This window comes from Carettochelys insculpta, chromosome 3 (genome assembly GCF_033958435.1).
Source record: "Carettochelys insculpta isolate YL-2023 chromosome 3, ASM3395843v1, whole genome shotgun sequence".
Taxonomy (NCBI): Eukaryota; Metazoa; Chordata; order Testudines; family Carettochelyidae; genus Carettochelys; species Carettochelys insculpta.
This window is the reverse complement of record NC_134139.1, coordinates 60,428,236-60,452,528: the sequence shown is the minus strand read 5'-3', so window position 1 is coordinate 60,452,528 and position 24,293 is coordinate 60,428,236. Positions and strand designations below refer to the sequence as shown.

General features: G+C 42.1%; 1 protein-coding gene across 9 annotated transcripts in view; it reads right to left on the bottom strand.

Moving 5' to 3' along the window:
* Nucleotides 1-24,293, bottom strand: part of ESRRG (estrogen related receptor gamma) — a 506,336-nt gene that overhangs the window by 469,896 nt on the left and 12,147 nt on the right. For 2 of the 9 annotated variants that reach the window (XM_074989959.1, XM_074989957.1), the window contains exon 1: nucleotides 4,478-4,724. The exons of 2 other annotated variants lie outside the window; for them this stretch is intronic. The gene's annotated coding sequence lies outside the window, so the exon portion shown is untranslated. Of the gene's footprint in view, nucleotides 1-2,745; nucleotides 2,844-4,477; nucleotides 4,725-13,782; nucleotides 13,863-14,320; nucleotides 14,494-24,293 lie in introns of those variants that run through there. 5 more of the 9 variants (XM_074989955.1, XM_074989958.1, XM_074989960.1 and 2 more) reach the window with 5 other exon arrangements.

Here is a 24,293-nt window from a genome sequence, read left to right as displayed (position 1 = left end):
TAGTTTGAGGAACAAGATTAAGAATTTAGTTACCAGGACTGTCCATTTGGTATCTTTCCACAAGTAAGAAAACTAAACAAATATCAACCTGTCCTCAAATGCTAATGCGTAACTAAACTAGACTGCGCTGCCTTAGGCGCATACTCGGTATGTCATGGCAGGACAAGGTCCCCAATAGCACAGTGCTTGAGAGGGCAGGCACCGCCTCCATGTTCACCCTTCTCAAACAGAGGCGTATGCGCTGGCTGGGCCATGTCTCACGCATGACAGATGGCTGAATACCGAAGGACCTCCTCTTCAGCAAACTGGCATCTGCAAAGAGGCGGAAAGGGCGACCTAAATTGCGCTACAAGGACATGTGCCAGCATGACCTCAGCGCTCTCTCTATCAGTGCGAACACCTGGCATTCGCTCACCTCAGACAGGCATGCCTGGAAACAGGGAGTGAAGGAAGCTCTTGCTATGTATGAAACTACCTTGGTGAAGGAAGCGGAAGACAGGAGAGCCCTCAGGAAGATCCATGCCCATGATTCCAGAGCGACATCTGCCTACTGCTGCTCACAGTGCGGGAAGGACTGCCACTCCCGGATTGGATTGCACCGCCACAAAAGACGCTGCTCAGATCAGTCCAACTGGGGCACAAACCCACGATCCCTCGGGATCGAAGGATGCCTACTACAACTACACTATGTACTGGAAAAGTAGCAAAAGTTCAGTTAAAATCAAAATCAGTGGGAGCTCCAATCCCAGATTACTTTCTTTTTCTTATTGCAAATCAGTTGTATGGATGTTTACAAGAGGCAGTGCTACCATCAACTATATTATTAATAATTAATACTTAATGGCAATTATTGATTACTTGCTCTGCGTCCTAAAATGTGCTTTATCTTGCAATTTGGAAAACAAAAACAAACAAATCAACAAAAACAAACTTGTGCAGCCAGAATCTTCACTAAATGTTCTGTGTCTGAGTCTCAGTTTCAAATATGCAGTGAGGTTTTCTGGTAACTTTGGCTCAAAATAGCCTTCTCCTTCTGTGTATGCTTGGATATGGTGCCCATCACTACTGTATTTGAGGCCTGGACTAGAAACAGGAAAATCCACTTTCTGATTCTGCCTGATGGAAAAACTGCTTTGTCATCTTCTTTAACTTCTCAAAGTTTTAAGTCATAAATCCAATATCTTTTTCAAAATAAACTAGACTGAGAAAAACCTGTCACAGTAAGTAAATTTACCTCACTTGAAACAAAGGAAGGCTGCTACATGTGCCCCATGTTTATAGGGTCCCAGGTGCCATACTGTATGTCTGATCCTGAATTCTTGGTTATCTATGTTACCTTCTGCCATGCTCAAGGATGTATTTTTCCAGTGATTTAGTTCAATAATTAACATGGAGGGAAGGGAGGTAGTGCTATTTTACAGTTTATTTGGATATTGGTCTTGATTATTCCAACAACATTTAATTCTAAATCTACATCAGTTGTATGGTATCTTCACTGAACTGTCAACCCTTTTTGAGGAGCTACTCTGTCTTAAATATCTTATTCCACCCCCTTTCTTTTCCCACTGAAATCTTGTTAATACATACACAATCTAAACAATGACAAAAGTCTTCGTTGTATCTGACAGATTTTTCTGACATACCCGTCTAAATCAGAGAGATCTCCTTTTACTTGCTTTTCAAAACAAGTCACTAACAGGTCATATATGTAGTGGTCGGCTATTGTTACTTGTGGGATAAATCACACTCTTACAAGTAAAAAAAAAAAAAAAAAAAAAAAGTAACCCTGTATGCATGACATTATGCTGTTCAGTTCTAACGGGGTGGTGATAAATGACACAAAACGTTTCCTGGAAGAAATTTCAATATATCATCATCATGGATATGACGGTTGTATGTGACACTTTACAGTCATAGAAATAAGTCAGGATCTCTGCCCAAGGAGCTTACAGTTGAATTCATGTGGATCATACATGACATAGTAAGTTCAAAACTACAGATACTTGATTGAACAGAGATAAAAAACTCTTCAAATTCTCAGGAGAGGGTTTTTTTGGAAGGGCAGTAGAAGCTGTGGACTTTGTCATATAAAAACTCCAATTATTATAAATCTAAGCTCTTGGGTATTTTTGGTTTGTTTTTATTATTATTATTATTATGTTCTGTTTTACAAGCTTTATATGGTTAGCACAGGCATGGAAGAGGGGAAGCGCCCCAGATTAATGGAGGATAACTGCTCAACATAGTACAGGCTGTACCTCTCAAATCTGGGACTCTCATCTGGCAGGGCCACATATGTTCCAGGGTCAGCATCTGGGGCAGGGGCTAGCATCCATGGGAACCCCTGACTGTCATATGCCAGCATCTGGCCAGGAGCTGGAGCTGGAGCTGGAGCCCCCACCCCCATACACCTGCCCTGCAGGGCCAAGGGCCAGAGCTGGAGTCCACAGCTGCCCCACAGCACCATGGAGTCAAGCCAGATTGCTCTCTCAGCCCTGCAACAGTGTGGGGCTGGAGCAGCCCCAGGGAGTGCAGGGCTGGAGTCCCTGGGAAGCATGAGGCTAGGGCCACAGCAGCCCCCAGAGCCACCTGGAAGGAGCAGCCTGGGACCTCCCCTGGTCCGGCCAATCTCTTGTTCAGGGCCCGTCAGGTCCCGACCAGGGAGGTGCAACCTGTAGGCTTTCATAAAGGCTTGATTAGAAGGTGGAAGTACTAATATAGACACACATATGTAAACATACTTACGCAGAGGGATTTGGTTATAGTTAGAATTTGAGTGTGATAAGCCATATGACAGTCAGGAGTCAGCAACGATTCGGTGGGATGGAAAATCTCGAGATAAGACACACCACTGCTCACACGATCTGCATGTGCCTATCATCATGCAGCATTATACTAGCTGACACCATGCTTTATCAGTTGTCCAAAAGACAGAAGCTATAAATTAAGATCAGGGATTGGGAAATGGTGAATGAGAAATGAAAGTCATAAGCACTTAGAACTTATTCTCCTTGTCAAAACGCTAAAACTTCTATTTTGCCATTTAATTTCAGCAGTTTCTTTAAATTTCAAAGATTCTGTTTATACAGTAATAACTTACCCCTAGGGGCCTGATCCTACAAACTTATGCATACGGTTAATTGTAAGCATGAGTAGTTGCACTCATTTTTAGTTTAATGGGACTACTCACATGAGTTAATCATGTATATAGGTGTTTTCAGGATCATGGCCTAAGCCATAATATGTAATTAAACAGAAACATTTCCTAAGAACATTTTTTTCCCCTTCAGTGGATCTAATGCAACGCTGGGGCTGGTGGAGATATACAATTTAAATTGAACCTGAAAAACTGAAATACTTTCCCTTTAATACTGAATACAAGGAGATACACTATCACATGACCTTTACCGTAATTTCTATTAAAATCATTTCATGTCTGGTTGATTCTGCTATCCTGGCTCATTTGTATTGTTTACAACAAGTCATTGCACCCGGCAGTTAGTGGTGGCTGAATCCATGGTTACCAGTTTTTACATCCACTAGTTAAATGGAATGCAGCTCTTCTGTGAGTTTCATGGAGAAAGCTCTTAAGAAACCACAATCCAGCTATCAATCAAGCTAACCTGGGAGAAATTAATCTTATAAACATAAGTATTGTTGCATATTAAAAATTTATAGAAAGGGAGCTCAAGGCTTTTATTAGTTGTAGTTGCAAGAAGGAACGTGTTGAGATCTGACTTGGTGCATGGGAGACTTAAGCTTCTAGGGTCTACATCTGACATTCATCCATGCTGTGCCCTCTCTAGCTTTCAAGGCTAATAAAACTATCCTTTTTTAAGCTTTTAAATCTTGAGCACTTATTTTACCAGGAATGTGCCTGGAATATAAATAGTGCTTAAAACACAGGTTTAACCATACTGCAGTCCCAGCAAAATAACTTAAACAGACACATACAAGATAGTAAAACACAGAATAGACAGCACTGAGTAGAATTCAATTAACACAAAACAACAGTGGAATGTTCTTTACTAGTAAATTAAGCCTGCAAACTTAATATGTTTTATTGCTATAAAGGACTACAAGAGCTAAATTTTACTTGCCCGGTTATTTGTTGTTCATTGTGGGGCAGTGTTTCAAAAAAACAACAACAACAACAAACTTATTTACAAGATGGAGACCACACACATTTATAAACGCCTAATACTATAAAAAAGTTCTCTACTGTTTACTGGTTACAATAATTGTCCCACAAGATACATGACAGCAACAAACAGTTAAATCAAACATATTACTAGCTCATCTACTGCAAAGTCACTGTATCAGAAGCCCGAATTGATTTGTTTCCTCCGAACGAATTGAAAATGAATGTAACAATGTCTGGAAAAAAAAATCCCTACTGCACTGCTAATCAGATATTGTATAATGGTTGATTGCAGCTTTGCACTGTGCTATTGTTGCCTGAATCATACATACTTACAGGTTCTGGGATCTTCCAAGAGTTTGGTGCAGTTTCAAGGACAAATGTCTTAAGGAAGTCTTTCTACTGTGCAGCAGTGATCCTAGCTGTGATCTGATTACATGAGAAAAGTACTAAATCTGACAATAGAAAGGAAACTTCCTGCGTAAAGAAGAAATCTTTCAAAGTCTCAGGGTTAAAAAGGCTGCTTAAATACGCTGGTTGATTTCCTCCCTAGTTGTGTATACACAGTAGCAGCTGATCTCTGTTTGCAGCCCTGCAGAAAGAAACCTTTACTGAAAACCAATGGCATCACATTTCACTGGAGCTAGTGCCAGGCTCTGGACAGCAAAGCAGCCTTGGACAACTTCACACAATTAAAATAAGTGGGCTCACTCCATGTCCAGGAGAACTTTTAAAACTGTACATTTACTACTTTTACTAACAATGAGCTGAAATCCTGCAGTCCTTCATCACTCCTGACTCAAGGAAAAACACCCATTTACGTCAATGGGGTTTCGTGAAGGCTGAGTAACGTGTGTAGCATTTGTCCATGTTTATTTTGTTTTGTCTCAGTTGCTGTCTTTGCAGATAAGGTGTCAACTGTGCCCAACGGAACTTTATATGTTGGAACTGTTATAGTGGGTTCAGTACGTAACCTGTGTTTGTCCAAAATTCATTCTGACCCTAACTTGCATCAGACAAGCTTTTCTTAGTTTTCTTTTACATATATAAAGAAAAAACATGTCTTTTTCTCTTTCCCCCCTAGTTCTCTATATAAACTTCCTGGCACACTCTACTAGCATAAAACCTTCCAATTCCAAAACCCCCAAAGTTTGCAAGGGCTCAGAAGCTGGCTTCAGAGCCAAACTGCAAAGCTGGCATCTCTTTTCATAGCAGGCTTAGCCCGGAACCAGACTCTCCAGAACTTTGCGAAGGAGAAGGTTCAGACTCTTGATGTGGGGTCACAATTTCTTAGTGATGTCCAAGTAAACAAATAAAACTAGAAAAAACACATTTTGAAACAGCCCACGGCAGCGAGATGAACTTCTGTGCTACAGATTTGCAACTCAAACTGAGCAACACATTTTACAGGTAATTATTTTTATAACATTAATCATGATTTTTACAGTACTATTTAGCCCTTGATAATGTTCCAGATAGTAACTGAGATCCATATACATTGCAGTTAGTCTATGACTGAACAGCATGGAAGTGCTTTTTTTTTTTTTTTTTTGGAAAAAGGGGAAGGTTGGTTCTCTCTTTCTTGGGCCACAAACACAAAATTCAAAAGGAAATGTAATATGGTTTAATTTTTAAATGCAATTATAGAGTACACGTAAGAAGAGTGATTGTGTATCTTGTTCCATATGTTTGCAAGATACTTTATGATCAGTTTGAATATTCAATGCCCATAGTAGCTAGTAATATATCTTTATTTCTCTAATATTATAAACTTCATTCAAAAAGCCAGAAACCAAACCTGTGTACAGCAAAAGGCCACATTCAAGAACTCAAACAAAATAACTGAGCTCATATGTATGTCTATATACATGAGCGTGAATATTGTACATGCCTCCGTGTCAACATGGGTAGAAGGTCATGTAGTTCTATTACCGGCCAGATTTTCAGAGGTGCTTAGCACCTTTGAAAACATCAGAATCTATGTGCCTTGGATTTTTTAATCAATTAAAAAAGTGGTTACCTGTTCCAAATTATGATGGTAACAGACCTAGACTGTATCAAGAGCCCATAATTAAATATCCAATATACTATATATAGCCTCCTCCATAACAAAAAAAAACAAAATCAATCACTCAAATGATTGCTGCCTTCCCAGAGTTTCCTGCAGGAGACAAGCATCTTAGTTCCTTGAGTGTCTCCATCAGGACAATGACTTAACACTTCTTGCTAGAGAGAAAATTCTCTTTTGCTCAGAAGTGAGAGAGTCAGTATGGTGCTACTAACTGAGAACTCAGGAGTCAGACCTGGCTCCATGGTGTGACCCTGAACAAATTCTCTAATTCTACATCTGTAAAGTCAAAAGGAGTTTCGCCATTGACTTCAGTGGAAACAAAGTTTGCGTGTGTTACTTTCTCCATCTGTGAAATGGGGATAATGTTTGAGAGGAAAACAAATGACTGACCCTCAGAAGATCTGAGCTTTGAGTTTTGCCATTGTCTGAGACTTGGGCAAATCACCATTGTTTGGGTCCCCAATATTCTTCTTATATGTTATATCTCTTTCTCCCACCATCTCTCTATCCTGTCTAGCTTGACTGTTTTGTTCAGGACACAATTTGTCTCTAATTTACGCAGATCCATAGTGCCTAGTGCAATGGGACCTTCTTGTCAGTTGGGACCAATAGGCACTAATTCAAGGTATCACTAAAACAGTCTTTTTGACTATTGAGTAGAGATTACTGCCCCAAAACTTTTATATGCACAAGTCCTTATCCACGGAGATTGGTGTTCCATAAAGCCCAGTACTCTGGACTTATACACTTGTCCCACTCTAAAATTAGTGGCGGGGGGTGGGTGACAAAAATCGATCCCACAAACCTGGGGAATGTCAGAGTTGCAGAACATCTAGTCAGAATTAGCATCCACTCTTTATATCTCCCATGTGGGGTGTCCCAGCCACTGAATCTGTGTACGTGTAGATCCATAGATATCCCCTCCCTCAATTTACCCTACTTAACAGCACATACTGAGCCATCATGGAACCCAACAACCCAGCGCACATGGATTTCAAAGCTCATCTTCCCAGAGACCTTTCAAGTATACTGCCTCGGGTGGTACGCTCTGCATCACAGCTGTTTCTCCCTCCATGTCCCATTGTGTTGCATTCTCAAGAAGCGTCCCTGTGAGGAAGGGGTAGCAACTGGCTTGTCTGATGGGGGAGAGGAGGGAAGAGATCCTCTCTCTAGCAGCTCTGGGATCTCCTGCACTGTCATCCCTCCTCCCTTCCTGAAAGGAGCAGAGAGAGATGAGAAGCTAAAGAGAAGGATAGTTCTCACTGGCAAGTAGGTTCCCACTTCTCCAGTGAGGAGCACACAGGCCCAGTTAACCCCTCCAGGATCTCCTCTCCCCACATTGAAACCAACTTCTGCGTCGGGGCCACAGGCTTCCTCTATCTGCTCTTCAGCAGGGAGAAGAGAGAGTGGCACATGGAAGGGGCAATGGATTCCTGCCCTGAGGGAGGGCTATATATACGTTAATCGGGTAGAGAAGTGGAGTATGAGGAGAGAAGGATGGGGACAAGCAAATTAAATTAGTACAGGATGGGAATGGTCAGACTTAACTGCACAGAGCTGGGAGCTCATGCCTGGGGACACTAATCTATACTGAGGTCCAGGAAGGACCAGCTCCCCAAATCCCTGATCAGAGACAACTTAAAAAAAACTCACTTATTTAAATTCACAGACATCCTTAAAAACAAATATTTGTAACACAAAAATCATAATATGTGAATCACACAGGGACTACTGCTGCCCACACTAAAGCAGAGGGATGGATTTTCCCAGTTCCATGGTTGGTCTTGTGGTAGCCCTTGTTACCCTTAAAGCCCCAGCGCCCAGAGTGAAGTGATGATAATGTGAGACAGGCTTTCATCTTTTCTTTTTTTTTTTTTAAAAAAAAAAAAAAAAAAAATTCTAGGCCTTTCAACTCCAGGAAAAATACTGAAAAATGTGATTCAAGTGCATATTAAAGGCTCAGAAATCTGAATGCTAATAAAGATTGCTCCAAAAATCTCATGATTTTAGGGGTATACTCATGATCTTTGAATTACTGGTGTTGGTGATACTGCTTAAACATACAACTTCACACAAAAGAGCAGTAGTCCCTTTGAATTCAATGGGCGTACTTAAAGTAATAAGAGCTATAATAAATAGTGTTTACACAACCAGGCCCCAAGAAATAAATCATAGGGGTTTTGCTTAGGCTCTAAGTGTTTTGCTCAAATGAGGGCTGCAGAATAAGATCTATATAGATCTTTCTGTCTTTGATCTAAGTATTTATATTGTCTCCATCAACATAGAGTATTTATATCTTTGCTATCTTATCTTATCTTCTGCTTCACCTTCTGCATATTTTTCCCCATGCATGAAATAACTTCCAAATTCCCATTCAACCAAGTGATCATGTTCTCCTCATTCAGATTCCTCCTAAAAACTCACTTTTGCCTTGTTGGCTACAAACATTTAATCAAAGTTAATAGAACCATCAAAATAGTCACATGTCTAAACTGAGCAGCCATGATCCTTGTCTGCATCACCTTCCACCGCACCATCATTTCCATTTGTGTATTTTCCTCTCTTTTTTCATTGTATGTAAAACTTATTGTCCAGTTTACATTCAGGGTCTTTTGCTTGTTCTGTAACATGCCCAGCACACTTCTGAGTCATGTATAAGTAATAAAATGATAGGACTAATGACAACATAGCTATAAATACTACCTATAACATAGCTATAACTACCACCACAAAGACATTACTGTAACTGTGGCATTTGTGATAAATAATTCTAGGCATCTAAATCTAATTTAAATTCTTTCCCAGCTTTAATTATGGCTTCAAATCCAGATGAACTTAAGCCAAGGTGTATAACTTTATGCTACACTCGTAATCCATGCTAACTAGGAAATAAATTTTAAGCGATTAATTTGAATTGTTCATACAAAATGCCAACTTCAGCTTTCCACCCATATGAAACAGCCTGGAACACATATATGGCATGTGTTTATTATTGCTACAGTCACTACGAACATCTATAACTCTCCAACAATTTCTTTGATTTATGTTCAAAAACATTCAGGGCATGAAATGATGCCTGCATTCTTACATTTTTCTCAAGAACATTGTGGGGAGAAGATATATTCCAAAACATCATGTTAGATTCCCTGTTGTGTCTGCTTTTTAAAATAAATGTATGATAATCAATTACACATGCTTCAAAGCAACTGCCACTAAATTCCCCATCAGAAAAGCTGTGTGGGGGAAAAAAAAAAGTTCCTTTTTCTTTTCCCTGAGTATGTGGGTGTTAATAAGAACCTGGGCCCACGCATTAAGAAAGGAAAAAAAAAAAAAACCACACTTTTTTTAAAATAAGTGCCATATACCAACAAGTTAATCTTTCCACTAGTTTACCAAGAAGAGACATCTTCACTAATCAACATCCTAATGAAAGTGTGTAAGCTGTGACACTCCTGGGGTGTGATTCTTCTCTCATTCATACCTTTGTCAATCAGGAATAAGTCACCTTACGTTCAAGGAACAACACTGGTATAAGTGACAGAAGAGTTAAGCCTGATGCATTTACTCACGACATGAAAAATCTTTGAGTAAAAAACTTGACTAGTGTTGGTTTCCATTAGAAACTTTAAATTCTGAACATGTTTGTGGAAAGAGTTGATCTTTTTCTTCCCATTGAAACCAAAGAGAGAAGTCACCATGAACTTCAACGGGAGTAGAAGTGATCCTAATGATCATGAATGGCCATTGAACTTTAGTCAAACATGGGCCTAAAACGTAAGGGAATGTGGACCTGGGTTCTAGTAATGCTGGCTTTTGCTTTAAGCAAACATGGCTGATTCTAATGATAAATCGGCCAACATTTCTGTTTTCAACATGCCAACTGGAATCCACTCAGCAGCTGAAATCAGGTTTGGCTTTGAGAGACTGGATTTGCTTGAAGCCATACCCAAAAGATGCAAATCCAGATGGATCAAAACCTAGGAAAATACTTGCATGCTCTCCTGGTTGGTGGAGCACCATTTGTGACACAGCTCTACTAACAAAGTCTTTAGGAAGGGACAGAGTTAACCGCAGGTGTTTGTCCATTGCCCATGAAGTTGTGTCTGGAGATCAGCCATTGCTCACCTATTTTCACTGTGGGAAATAATTAGGTATTAGTTGTTTAGAAATAATCACGAGGAATCTAGGTCAAAATCAGAGGAAGACTTCCTGTCCGTTTGATTAAATTTGCTTGCAAATGCAAAGCAAGTGACACATCTAAAAACAAAGAACTTGTTTTAATGTCTCCTCAGACTTATACAGAAGTGTGAAAACATAAAACTGCTCTGTTTGAGCAAAATGCACTATTCCTTAACTTGACTTTGAAAGGTACTTAAAATCAATATAAAGCTGCAATATCAGAAATTTTTATACTCATTATTTCAAATAGGCAGACTTGAGTCTCTTGTTCATGGGGAAATCTTCAGTTAGTTTTTCCTAGTACCCATGGTTCAATCAAAAGATTCACCAACTGCACCCTGGAGAAAACTGAAGCTCTGCATTAAATGGAGATATACTATTTCCAAATGTGCAGCAGTACCTAGAAGGCAGATACTGTCAAGGTTTCTTAGTGAGTGGATCTCAGATTGTATTAGGTGCATTTCAGTGCAGTGACTATCCCCATTTCATAGGAGAAGGACTATTTCCATATCATTTTTCCTCTGTACATACTTTTAAATATTTGTCCTAAGTTAAAATTCAACCCTGATCCAAAACAAAGCACTCACATACTAAGAGCAAGCAATTACTACCTTATATATAATTTTCTGATATGCACAATGAAGCTCATACTAGATTGCCTGGCTAGAATGTTAAATAATTGAAAAGTATGATGACTTAATAGAACAGTAAGCTTGGTTTACAGTGCAGGCAATTTAGAGCCATAAAAACACTGTGTAAAATTTTTATTTTGTGGTTGACCATTACATATCCTATTTATTATTCAAAAGTATTTCAACAGCATTTTTCTTCATTAATGTGGCTGCTGGCATTTAATACCAAGTCTCTACTTTTGGATTATTTTCCAAACACAGTTTTAACACAACCTATGTAAATGCTATATTTTCATATTTTACCTTAAACTTACTTTGGTGGGCTGCAAAATACAATCCAAACCCATGAGACACTATAATAAAATAAACCAAAGCCTTTAAGTGTGTGTGTCCTATATATAACATTTATAAAGCCAGTCTAACTACCTCTTGTTGACACATCAAGAAACCAAAATTGAATTTATAAATATTTTTTTCTATTGGCTGGGATTGCAAAAATGTGTCTTCCTGTTAGTAAAACACTATAACCTTCCAGAAAAGTTTTGCCTGGGTATTCTGTTAAGGCGTATATAATGTTTATAGTGAAAAAGACACTCGTGATCAATTTCAAACACACACACATTAGTTTAGGCAGACTCTTGCCGATATTCTGGTTGCAACTGAAACGTCCCTGTAAACAAGGTTACTGAGAACAGACCAAGATATCCTTCTCAGCAACACCTTCACCAGGAGCCCTTCAGCTGTCTACTTAGTTTGTTATACCTTATCTTGCAGCACTGACAATCTAATGCTGATTCAAATTCAGGATTCAAAAGGAAAGATGAACTATCGTCAAGATCACTTAATATTGAAATACTATTGCAGTATAATAAGTGGTGCTAGGCTCAAGATATGGATACAGTACTCTAATAGTAACCTTTTATTTTCTGAAAAACAGTGCAGACTAAATGTATTCCACACAGTTAATGTAATTGATTTATTTGCTGTATTTTGATACTGAACACATCAAATGCCATGTTTACCTCCTGCTGCCTCTTGAACAATTTTGAACTATAAAGTGCCCTTAGGGGAGACCTGTCAGATTCCAGTGTGTGCATTTAAAAATGCACTTGTTACGCTGATACTTTAAAATACAGTGAGCAAGAATGTAACCATACAAATCATTTCTTGATCCCAAGCCCAGTCTTTTATTGAAGGGCACTCAGATTTCCCTCCCTAGCACAGACTCAGTTGTTTATGTTTTATTAAAAAGTCTCCCTAACTACATCGAAATGACACAGTTGCATTTAAAAATCACAATAAAAGGAACCCAGGCCCTCAATTCCATCATCTCCATCCCCTCCACCCACCCACTCTCACATTCCTTTTTTTAAACTTTCCTTTCTTTTTAAATTCTACTCCTGTCGGTTTGCTGTTTTCACTCCTCTGTTCAGTTCTGAAATGCATTCCTCCTATGTGATGTTTAGTAGCCTGTGAAATCTTTTAACTACCCTATACCAAGTAGTCAGAAAACTGCCCCTGCAGCACTTCAAAGTATATCCTCAGGTCACATGATCTTTTATAACACTAATGTTCAGCTTTAAAAAAAAACAAAACACAAAAAAAAAACAAACTGTCAGGCAGGTCACACTGAGACCCCAACATGAGGTCACTTCTTTAAAAACCATCCAGATTGGAGCTGGGGGCACCACCCAGATGAGAACCACATCCCACTTTCCACATGCTCCTTCCCTTCCCCCCTCCGATTTTGTTTGCAAATGACTTGCTTTCTTTGTGTGTGTGGATGTCAGCGTGTGTCAGATTGCAGGTCCACCGATTCCGCCGCTACGGCGCAGGGCAAACGTGCTTTTCCTAGCCAGGCCGCCCCATGTGGCAAATTTACAACCTCACTGAAGCAACGAGCATACAGGCAGAAATAAACGCATCCATAATAAATACTAACAACAGTCATTCCCCCAGCACGGTGACATTACACAGGGTTTCTATCAGGCCTGTGTGGCTCTTGTGAATCACTCAAGGAAACGTTTAAGGAAGGGAGGAAAGGGAAACGACTCTCTCCCCCTGGATCCGTCGCGCGCTCTCAGGAGCCTAACGGAGCGTAATCTAGGGGGAAACAACTGCATCGCTTTGGGCCGATGGGAGCTGCTCTTGGCAACCCGGGGGCCGGGATCGCAAAGCGCAGCGGCAGAGCTGGAAAGCACGGCGGAACTTGTGAGCGCCCTGGCAGGGGAGCTAAGGCACGCGGGGGGGGGGGGGGGGGGGGACACTCGGAGGAGCAGCAGCCGCGACCGACCACCCCGCACCCTACAACAGCTGCAAAGTCAAAGTTCCCCCTAGCCCTTTTGCAAAAGCCAGCGCCCCCGCCGGACCCCGTCCCCTAACTCGGGCCCGTTAAAACCTTGTCACTTTCACAGCACTCTTGATCCTTTGGAAAGAAGGGGGAAGGAAAGGGGGGGACAGGACAAAACCGGCTGGGTATGGAGCTGTCAGCAGGAAAAAAACCCACCAATTTAAAAAGCCGCCGACGAGCTGGAAATCGATAATCCCTGGGGCCTGGGTTTTGCTGTGTGATTTTTATTTCTTTTTATTTTTTTTTAAAGGGACTGACTCTAAGCAAGTGAAATTGACAAGGTCTGAAGGTGGAAGCGGGGGTCGGTAACAGAGCTGCTCTCGGCTGCTAGTCTCCAATCAAAAAACATGCCCCAGACGCAATGTCAGGCTGCAGACGTGCGTGATGGTAAGGTTCGGACTCGCTTTACCTGGTCAGGTCAGAACCGCAGGCGGGTTAATCAGGTGAGTCGTCGGGGATTTTAAAGAAGCCGAAGCCGGTTTCTTTGCTAGGAAAGTCTACAACACCATGCAGGGACATTGCAAAATCTTTACACACGCCTCCTTTAACTGGGCTCCCGCGACCTCAGCCGGCGAGGGGGGGACGCTTAGCCGAGGCGGGCCGAGCCCACCTCCCCCTGCCATTGCCAGGGGCTCAGCGGGCTGCTTGGCCCCACCGGGGCCCGCTAAGCGGCTGCTCTGCGCCGGGCCAGCCGGGTTCTAAGGCGATCAAGGGAGCGGCCGGTCCTCGGAAGATGCCGAGGCCTCCCTGCTTCCTTGGTAGAGTCGATCCGCACTCGGGCTGACCCAGGACGTCACTCTGCCTGTCTGTTTTCTCAATGATAACTTGGCAGGAGAAGGGGGAAGCTGCCAGGTTTTCCCTGGGCTCGTTACCTGGTATGTGCACGTTTCTTTGCATGCATTTTGGGGGTGGGGGGTTGACCTTTTATATATAATACATAGTCATACCGTGGCGATCCTTATGGGACGGCTCTGCCGTATTTGCCTTGATGGAGTCGCTGTGGGTGTTTTCCTGTGGCTGCTAAAGGAATCAAGCATGCGTTCATCTTTGTGTCTTTCATTTTACCTTCAGGGTGACATTCAGGGCCACGGGCTCCTTCCTGGTCCTCTCCGAGTCCCACCTGGAAAAAGGAGGGGGAAGGGGGGGTTCCACCCTTCAGCCAGCCCGGATGCTGGGTGGTAAATTCCTCCTGCAACAGACGGGACACTTCCCCCACTCACACACATCAAAACAAGCCATTTTCTAAGCCAGCAGGGGTTGACGGCATCGAGAAATGAGCGAAGAAAGGCTAGAGGAATCCGGAGAGTCCACTAATGCTCTGGCTCTGCCCTGGCTGAGTTGCCTCCAACAGGAGCAGGGTGCCTAGGCCACGAAGAGGGGTGATTTCTGTGTCTCAAATTTGCTTCAAACCCCTTAGGAGGATGGGAGGTGGGAAGCCCTAGTGGAGCGTATCCACATGGTACAGTATTAAATGTAGGGATTGTCTAGTGTTCAGTTTAGAGTGAACACAACAGGGCAGAAAGGCAGATAGAACCAGGACTTTTAAATTTCACCAGCATCATGGAGTCTTTGTAAAAAAAAAAAAAAAAAAAAAGCCTTGAACATTTTCGTTATTTTTATTATTTTGTTATTTATTATGACCATATTTCCCAATATCTGCCACAAAGCTTCCAGTATATTTTGAAAATGTAATAAGATGTTTATCTAAAACTACAGACGGAACTTAATAGGGCAACTACTCTTCAAGTCAATTTGCTCCCACAGCACATATGTACCTTTAAAAAAAATGTACTTAATCAGTTTAACATTTGCCTTAATGCACATAATTTGTGGAGTGTCAATGGATGAAAGTTGCGACAGGAAGCCTGGCTTTTCGTTTTCTAACTTTTAGACCACATCCTGAAAACACTTAAATTGTGTCTACACTACAGTGATTATACTAGCATAAGTATGTCAATGCAGCTATGCCAGCATGACCCTGTAGTGACCCTGCAGCTTACAGTGATGAATGGAGGATGGGAGGACCCACTGGTGTAGGAACACCATTTCTCAACAGAAGTTAGCTACATCAGCAGAATAATTCTTCTGTCAATATATCTGTGTACACACTGGGACCTAGGTAGGCATAATAATGATTTTTAAACACCCCGACTGATGTAGACCAAAACTGTGCTGACCTAACTCATGTTGGTGTACAGCTGCAGCAGTTATTAAATTGGTCATGTACATGCACGCTTGGCTTCTTGCGTCAGTGGTATGTATCCTCACCTGGAGCATTGTTATCAATTGTATTGTTAGTGTCAGGCATTATGGGATGGGTCTTGGAGGCCAGAAATGGTCAATATAAGCAACACAGTATTGAAATCATCACTGTGTTGACCTGATTACCTCAACTCTGACTCTGTGCTACTCAGGAAGACAGTGTTACTAAATTGATGTAGAGAGGCGCTCAGGTCAGCTGAAGTCAAATTTAAGGGTCCATCTATATTTTACCGGAAGATCAACTTGGTCAGGGTTGAACTTTTGGGGTTCAATTTTACATGCCTGGTGGGGACACATGTGAAATCAATTATTTGAGCTCAGCAGTTGACCCTTCCGTTTCTTCCGTCAACCTCCCTCTGGGAGGTTGGCCAGATAAGTCGATCCTAGATGCGTCGACTTCAGCTACACAATTATCATAGCTAGAATTACATATCTAGGATTGACCTTCAGGTCAAGTATAGGCCTGCGATTAGTGACGACACATCTGCAGCTAGGTTCACGCAAGGCAGCTTACACCTGCCTAACCCTGTACTGCAGACCATATCCTCATTGGGTCAACCCAACTTTTCAGGGTAGACCAACTTGACATGCAAGTAGTTACACTGAACTTGAGCAGTTTCTCATCTGTGAAGTTACTCACATGCTTAAATTTTTTGCAGGACTGGAGTAATTTTTCAATCTCAGAAGTACCTTAGGGTTTTTGTACTGTAAAACTAGAAACTAAATAGTTTACATCTTAAATACCCAAAACCACGTTGAACCACATAAAAACTGCACATTTAAATTGCAGAAGTTAGAGAATGCAAAAATTAAGGGTCCTGCAGCAAAGTTACCTGCTAATTTGCACCTTCTATGCTTTTTAACCTACTTTTAATAATAAGCTAAGCTACACCTTTAACCAGGAAAACAGGAATCTTAAATATTGTATACATGCAATGTGGCTGATGTAAAGTTACTGTTGGAATTTTACCTTACCTATTTCCTATGATTTCAGCTATGCAACCGTAACATTAGAGTAAAACTTTTTTTTATTTAATTTCCCAGGTTTTTTTTTATATGTAGAGGAAAAAAGAAAAATTATCTGTGCTTAATGTTATTAGGACGTAAATGATCCTAATTGGGTGTTGGCATTCACACTTTATGGAGAAGATGGGGTCAAACAGAGGTAAAATTCCCCACTTTTCCTGCTGCTGTTGTTTGACTGGACAATTTTCTGCAAGGCTGGGTTAATAGGGCAACACCACATTGATTTACATTGTGATGTCTAAATCTTTCAATTTGAAAGAAAGATGAGTGTTTTTTTAAATGAAAACCTAGAATGTTTAGTATATGGTAGAACAGAGCCATACGCTAAAATTGCAGGATCTGATTTTTGTTCGTTTGGCTACCAGTTGGTTTTTAAATGCATTTTGTTGGTGTATGTAAATGAGTTCTGACACTCACCTGCATGTAATATTTCTTGGAGCAACAGAATACATTAAATAATTTCAATATGTGGTATGCTTGGCTACAGCATGCCATCAGTTTTTAAGCAGAACTTTTTGCTGATAGCAACAGGGAGGTGTTCGAAATACTTAAAGACACAATATGGCTGCCTGAGAGGTAAATTGCAGTTAGTTTCTCAACACCTCTCACTGTCTGGCCTGGGAGATAGAAAGGTGGATTGTGACTGTGGAAGTAATTATTTACAAAATAACTTTTAAATTTAGTATCTTAAAAAGAAGTCTATGTATTTAAAATATATTACATATCAGTAAAACAAAAGAATAATCAGGCCTTTCCTAAACCAACACCGGGCCTGCCAATGTCGGGGGGAGAAGGGGTAAACGGGGCAGTTGCCCTGGGACCTGGCATTTCAAATGGACCTGGAGCTCCGGTTGCTGCTGCTTCTCCTTTGGCACGTTCTCTGGGCCTTTTTGAAAGCTGTGGCAGCACTGCTGTGCCACTCCATGCAGCTATGACAGGGGAAGGGGTGGCCAGTGACATAGTTCCCAGGGGCGCTAAGAGCTGACTGCCTTAGGCCACACCCCTTCCATCCTTAGCCCCATCCCTTCCAGGGCACAGAGCTGGGTTAGGGGGCCATGGCAGCTGTCAGGCCTGCTGCCAACAACACAGAAATTAACTCTGCAAATGAGAGGTTAGCTGTAGATTCAAACTCAGACATTCCGAAAAATCAGCTGAGTTGTGCCTATTTGCAGCATAATTAAGTCCAGTTCATGAATCCTACAGTAGACGGTTTACTCAGTTGTCAAAGGAAGATAACTTAAAAATATATGCACAATGAAAGCGTACTACATCTTCTTCACTTTGATTAGAATATGAAGTTAAATGCAACCCTTTTCCTCTTTGCCCAGTCAGTCCTGCACTCCACTTGTACGTAAAGCTTATTCCAGATTAAATGGCAGACAGTCCTGCAAGGGAACAGTATAGGAGCAAGTACCAAGGGTACTATAAAGGTATTTTAGCACAAAATTTGATCTACTTTTCTTTTGTCTGTTTGTGAAGCCCAGTAAATTAATTCCAGGCTTTTTTTTTTTTTTTCCTTAAAAATCACTAAAAGAAACCATGGCTTTATGATCAATTCAGCAATAACATACTCATGCATATTTCAGAAAGGAAAACAATTCGATTTTATATTTAAAGTCCATTCTGACTCCTGTTGGAAGTCCAGGAGAAGTTTTATCACTGAATTTCATTGGAGTCAGTGTCAGTCCCTTAACTGCAACAATATCCACTGGGTTATGAGAAACAAAAAGCAAAAACTTCTTAACTCTGGTCAGATCCCTTTAAATACCCATGATCCATTTTTTATTTTATACAATGCTGTGCTCAAAGCAGATCTAACTGAAGCACCATTTAAAGCTTATTTTATTACCTTAAAGAGGAATTTCCAATAGACTTCCACAGAATGATTTGCAGAATGGATATGGTATTTAGAGGCACTTTAAGAATAAGGGTCTGATTTGGAACTCATACAATTCTAAGTCAGGATGGACTCCACTGAGGACAATGTAGTAATGCCAACAGACAGTATGAGTGATTTGAGAATCTGGCACACATAGCATAACTGAGTTATAGCACCATTATGAAAACAAGACTCTAAAGAAGATAGGATCCTGTAGTTTGATACTAAGCAGAATTTATCTTCAAAAGTCATCCTGCTGGGAGGCGTCAGGGATTCTTTCTGACAAAATATTGTTTTAGTCAGGATAGGGAGAGAGGAAACCCCACCCAGAACAGTCACCAGCTACTATGCCACCAGCTGGGTAGCTAAGGCATTAATTTGGGAGGTGGGAGATGCATGTGAGACTCCTAATTCCAAATCAGGCAGAACTGAGCTAAGGGCTATTCTGGACTAGTTAGCTAACTTGAGTTGCAAATACGTGTTTTTTTCCCCCTAATACAAACACAGCCTATGTGGAGTAGCCCAGTCCCTTCTGTACATTCTGCTGTGCTTTGGTGTTATAATGGGAGCAGACTGGAGCATGGCCAGGGATCCCCATTTAAGCTACTCAGATGGCCCCATGCAAGAGTCCATATGGGCCTGCAGATGGTACTCTTAAAAAAAATCAGAGGCGTGACTGATGGTCATGGCACTGCATCCCTTCCCCCAGGCTAGTGGGGAGAAGGGATTTTTACCTTCCCACACACAGCCCTACTGTCTCACAGAAATCGGCTTCCCTCCACACTAGGTAATGAAGGAACATTTTGGGGAAAAAAAAGACCCAGGTGGATCTGGAAAAGAACCAAAGTATTATTATTGGGTAATGTAGATATCAGCTATGCTTTCTGGCCTGACTCAAACATGAGTAACATTGAAGACAATTATCAGAGAGAGGTAGCAGTGTTAATCTGTATCTTTGGCAACAAGAAGTCTTGTGGTACCTTATAGACTAACATATGTTGAAGCATAAGCTTTTGTGGGCAAAGACCCGCATCTGATGAAGCAGGTCTTTGCCCATGAAAGTTTATGCTCCAAGATATCTGTAAGTCTAAAGGTTCCAGAGGACTTCTTCCTGTTACTGAAAACAACGGGAGTTTGGGGCCCATGTAAGCAGGCCTGGTCACAGGCCATATGAGCTCTCCTGCAAACAACTGAAAAGACTCTTGACTGCTTCATGAAGACACAAAAACTTTTAAGCTGTGTTTCCAGTGTGGAACCCCTAAGAATTGGGGCCACCTGCAATTGAAGGGTATCCGCGTGCCCAGGGACAGCTATGTATGTGAGAGGGAAAGGACAAAAGAATAAATGGGGAAAATATGGCTGGAATGTACATCAGTAATACCAGGAGACCATTGAAAACCATGAAATGATAGCATAACATACACAAACAAAAAACAAACACGCCCACAGTGCACAGTCTCTGCAATAAAATAAGTGAACAATCTTTTGGAGGAACAGACCGGCAATGCCAAGGCCTAGCACTTGTCAGAACAAGCCACGGATTGCTTGTCTTTTCTGCACCACAGTGGGAGTTGCACACTGGATGACAGCACTAATATTAATAGTAAGGCGTATATTGTTTTAATCTTTGGTTATAACTACCTTGAGCAGGAGTTTACACATAGGCATTGATGAAATCCCTGAGTCATGCAAATTTACTTTGGTTTATAGCTGTAGAGGTTGAGAGCTGTGTATTTTTAGTGAGGATGCAATATAAGCATACCTGTGAATCAGAGGCAGTGGAATCACATTTGATCTCACATAGAAAAGCATGCATCTTGGCTAGTGGACTTCTACGCTTACTGTGATAGGCCAATCAACTGGAGTGGGGGCAGAGGGGCAACTGCCCTGGGGCCTGGGGATTCAGAAGAGTCTAGGGCTCCCTGCTGCTGCTGGAGCAGTCAGAGCCCTGGCCCTTTAAATTGCTGCTGGAGCCCTGGGCAGCATGCTAAGGGCTGGCTGGGGTGGGGCGGAGGGGAAGTGTTGCAGTTTGGGTGGTGCTGAGGACTGGCTGGCCCCAGACCTGCCCCTTCTGTCTGAGTTCCCGCCCCTTCCAGAAGCACAGAGCTGTTGCCCCTCCCCAGCCTTGCCCAGGGGCCCAGCAATTCTGTTGGCCTTCCTGTGTAGTAATACGTGACCAAAACTGATACAAGACAATTGGCTATAGCCACTGTTGATCTATGGTACAGAATTAGAATTGGGGCCCTACCAAAATACTGGATCCTAGTCTCCTCAGACTGAAAAAGTTTCGAGGCAGATCTAAGCTTCAGCGTTTGGGCGCTTCTCTGGTGAGAGCAGAACCTGTTAGGAGAATTGGATAGCTCAGTGAATTTGTAAGGCTGTGAGGAGCTGCCTGGTTTGGTAATGATGAACATTGCCAAACAAGAAGGAGTTACACAACATAAAGGTAATCGCATTGGCCTCATTTGTAGTGGACAAAGTCTCCTGCCCCAGTTGGCACTAGCTGGCCATGTTTCTCATCTTCGTGGCAGGTAAGCAGAGACTGATCTCCTTCCACTTCTAGAGGCGGTTCCTCTACCTCCAGCTCCTAGCAGTCAGTCTGGCCTCATTCCTGAACACGACAGTTTATTTAACTAGAAACACAAGCTGTTAAGCTGAATGTTGGTTACAAAGGCCCAGATTGTGACATCCAGCTTTCGGCCCAAGAATGAGACCCGTGCAGTGTTACACCACCTTACTGGGAACTCTGAACAATTCTCTCCCTGAACAGCTTAGCTGTCAGCAGGACTGCTCAGGGCATATCCCCCTAACCTGGTCAGTTCATTCCACAAGCAAGTGCTGAGACCATCACCCCAGCTTCTCCTGCTCTCTTGGGACATGCTGAGGGAGCCATTTTTGCACTGCCTTTGGTGGAGGAAGGAGGGATTGCAATAGTGACAGGGCCTCGTGTGGGTTTCCGAGAAGCACTATACACATAGGTTCTGCATACGGATCTGTCACATTGTGAACAAGCCAAAGGCTGCTGTCGATCCTGTCTGGCTCTGGCTGTTCTGTATTGCGAAACTACTAGAACATAACCTCTAAAATAGTAATATAAAACAGAACTTGATATCTATCATACTGAATGGACAATGGTTTATAGTTAGTGTTGCATTTGCAAGGGAATATTGTTCTTGCATGTGCAGATATAGCACTCCATGAGTAACTCATTCCCAGTTCAAAACACAGACACCTGCAAGCTTCTCAAACCTGCCATTCTACTAGGGAGTAACAGAACCAACTGGTACAGCAAATAGGTATGACCACGCAGAGAGAGTTAGTGTGGCCAGAGCATCCACTAGACAGCTCCCAGGAACTTCCATGGGCGGGGCTTTTGTGGATGTCCCTGTTGAAAAATAAGCTGCCCTCCTATCCCACAACAGGGTCACGTGCAAACAGAAGATTGGCCAGTGGACCCCAATAAGTAGAAAAAAAAAGTCATTTCCAGTCAGGCTTGCTGTACACACAGCTATCTAATATTGTCTATCTTCAGCAAAAGTCTATTGTAAACAGCTAAGTTTGAGCCAGTCTTCCAAGTCCACAAAATTTGCAAACTCATCTACATAGACGCCCAAAAATGGTGTTTGAGGATCAGCATAGCTATGGATGGCAAAAGCCGCATGTACATTGCTGAAAACTTGACTTTATGCTGTCAGGCATCTTAACAACAGTGCTACAAGTGATGTTTGACTGAGAATCCATAGCTGCAAGACAAAGTGCGTAAGGCGATCTCTTTCACTGGATCAATTTTGATGGTGAAAGAGGCAAACTTTAGCATTCCACTGAGCTCTTCCTCAGGTCAGACTGTTTCATCAACAGAAGTTGGTTCAGTGAAAGATATTACCTCACCCACCTTGTCTCTCATATGCTGGGACTAAAACACTGCAAACCAACCATTGCCATAGTTATCAGTTTGGATTATTGGCAAGAAACATTAAACATTTGCCTGTAGTGCTGATGTGAAATGGTCCATCTCAGGCTGCTAAAAGCAAGGACCTGATTTCTAGATCACTGGGACTCCAAGACTGTAGTTACGCTACAGCACTCTGTCAATAGAAGTCACCAACGGAAGAGATTTCCTTACAAAACTTCCCTCAGCAGAGCGCAGCCACACACACAAGCCAATTGGGAGAGCACTCTGCTCTGTCGACAGAGCAGCCAGACTGCCCCACCGCTCTCTCAACAAAACAGCCACCTGGAAGCACAGCAGACAGGGCTGCCCATTGTTCTGGATGCCCTGTCAAGAGAAGGCCCCCCAGAGCAGCCACACAGCTTTTTTGGCAACAGAACCTGTCAACAAAAGGTGCTCTTCCTCATCTGGGAGAGGAAGAAGGTTGTCGGGCTTTGTCAAGATACTGTTGACATATCCCATTTTGCATGTGGATGGGCCACTAGTTTTGTCAACAAAACCGGGGTTTTGCCCGCAAAACTCACTAGTGTTACCGCAGCCCAATAGAATTAATCCTAATAGTGTAACGAAAAAAGGAAAACAACAGTGAGTTAACCTGTTTATCATATTTTACTAATTAAACATTCAAAATCCCAAATTCTGTTACACTGGAAAAATTTTGCAAGGCTGCGCACACATATTTATGGAGGAAGCTTGTTCAGTAGCTAGCTGGTGAGGATGACAGCCTGGGAACCAGATCTGCAGCTGGTGAAAGTTGGCTTAGCTCTCGTGAAGTCACTGGAACCGTGACAATTTATACCAGCTGAGGATCTGGCCATCTGACTCTTTGGAGAGTGGGGGGTGGGAAGAGAAGTTGCTGTTTCTGCAATGGAACCAAGGCAATGACAATCATACAGAACTAGCAATGATATAAAATGATTGGTAATAAACACATGCAGTGATGAGAGCAGGAGAGCGCACCGATGCACAAGCCTTGGCAGATCCTACAATCACATATTGCATATTTCAGCACTGCACCCATGTGGAATACTGTTCAACTTGCAAAAAGAAAACTGCTCATTTTACCTGTTCTGGCTGTTTCAAAAGTGGGTGTGTTATCATTAGAGCTGCAGCTGTATCATCCCCATCATGAGTGATGGAGAAGCCTGGATTTTCAGGTGTTCAAAAACCAACCACCCTGATTTTTAATATTTTGGGTACTTTTGAGCAAGGAGTGGCTGTTCCATGTGAATGTACGGATATGAAAGTAAACAGCAGAATTTCAGTGAGAATTTTGAGAGCATCTAAGGTAATTTCTGGGCAGTGCAGGAGGCTTGAGAGAGCTCATTGCTCTAAGGTCCTCAGAGCCCTAAACACCAGCACTTAATTGGCAACAGATGGTGCTCAGTATCCTGCAGAAAAGAGCAAGTAAAGACAAGTTACTTAGCAACAACTCCCCTGTATCTTTCCAGGCCAGATTCTGATCTCAGGTATACCAGTGTCAATCCAAAGAAGCTCTGCTGCAATTGGTGCATCTGCTTCAGATTTACTCCAGAACATCTGATAACAGACCTTTGCCCTCTGTGTGAAAATATTATTGATTTGTATTAGGGTAGCCCCTCGTGGCCTTATTCCAGATCAGAGCCTCACTGAGCTAGGCACTGTGTAAACACATAAGGGAAGATCTCTGCACCAAAGAGCCACAGACTAAGGCTTGGTCTACACAAAGACAAAGTTAATCCCAGAAACACAATTCTAGTTACACCATTAGTGTAGCAAGAATCGACGTATGAGGATCAATTTCCTGCCCTGTATGGATCAGGGC